Genomic DNA, 1,100 nt, shown 5'->3' on the forward strand with positions numbered 1-1,100 from the left:
GCTTCTAGCTTATTTTTGTATCGTTAAAAATAGTGTTGACAACCTCGCAGCCGCCTTCATTCGTCTCATTGCTCTCCAGAGAATGCATTTGTTTATTAGAGTGTGATAATATAGCAGATTATTGAGAAAAAAAATGGTGAAATTCTGTCTGCGGCAGTATCCAATGCCACCAGCAGAACACTAGATACATACAATAATTTGTTCATGCATATTCAATGCAATACTTATTGCAGCGCAAAATATTATCAGGGCAAATTGATTTTGCAGTATATTGTCAGTATGACTATGAACACCACCCTGGACGATATGCCGATGATTTAAAAAAAAGAAAGATCTCATAAAAACAATGCATCGTGATAGGAATTCTTGACCCAGTTGGCAGAATAGCCACGAAGCCCACGACGCTTAAATTTTTATCTAATTTTTATCATTGACCTAGTTCGTTTTTTTCTTTCCTTCATTAGTTTGATACATAACATCTGTCAAGTGTCATACATATTGACATCTGACACAGTGACACTATTTATGCACTGCGCTCTACAGAGACTGAGAGAGAGAGGTCACGGTGTGTCACTTGTGTGGCACAATGTCTGGTAAAATAATAATACTGAAGGCCGTGATGGTTTATAAACTCGCATGCCCCTGTCACCCTGGACTCCTGGAGGTCTAAATGAATACATAATCCACATACCTTATGATACCTCATATGATCACTTCGATATAGCCTATACTCGCTTGTTAACAGGCGAATCGTTATGAAACACTGAGTAACTACCTGCGTTCAAGCCAACCGTGTGGCGGCTTATATGATGGAGTTGCATCAAACCAGGGGCTGGGGATTTAGTTCCTTATTTTTCACCTGGGCTTATCCTATTGTTAGATTGGGTCAGAATATTCGCAACAATGAAAGTACTCTTCCACTACCTGCGGATCTCAAGCCGAATGTTGTGCACCCAAAGTTCCGAGATGCGTTGACTAAAAAAGGTATCGCACAAAATATCTGCTTCTTATTCTTATGTGCATATTGCAGTCCATTTTGACACGTCATAAATGTAGGCCATCGCTTCTTTATAATATTATATATATACATTACTCTCTCT

Source organism: Sphaeroforma arctica (genome assembly GCF_001186125.1).
Source record: "Sphaeroforma arctica JP610 unplaced genomic scaffold supercont1.1295, whole genome shotgun sequence".
NCBI lineage: Eukaryota > Ichthyosporea > Ichthyophonida > Sphaeroforma > Sphaeroforma arctica.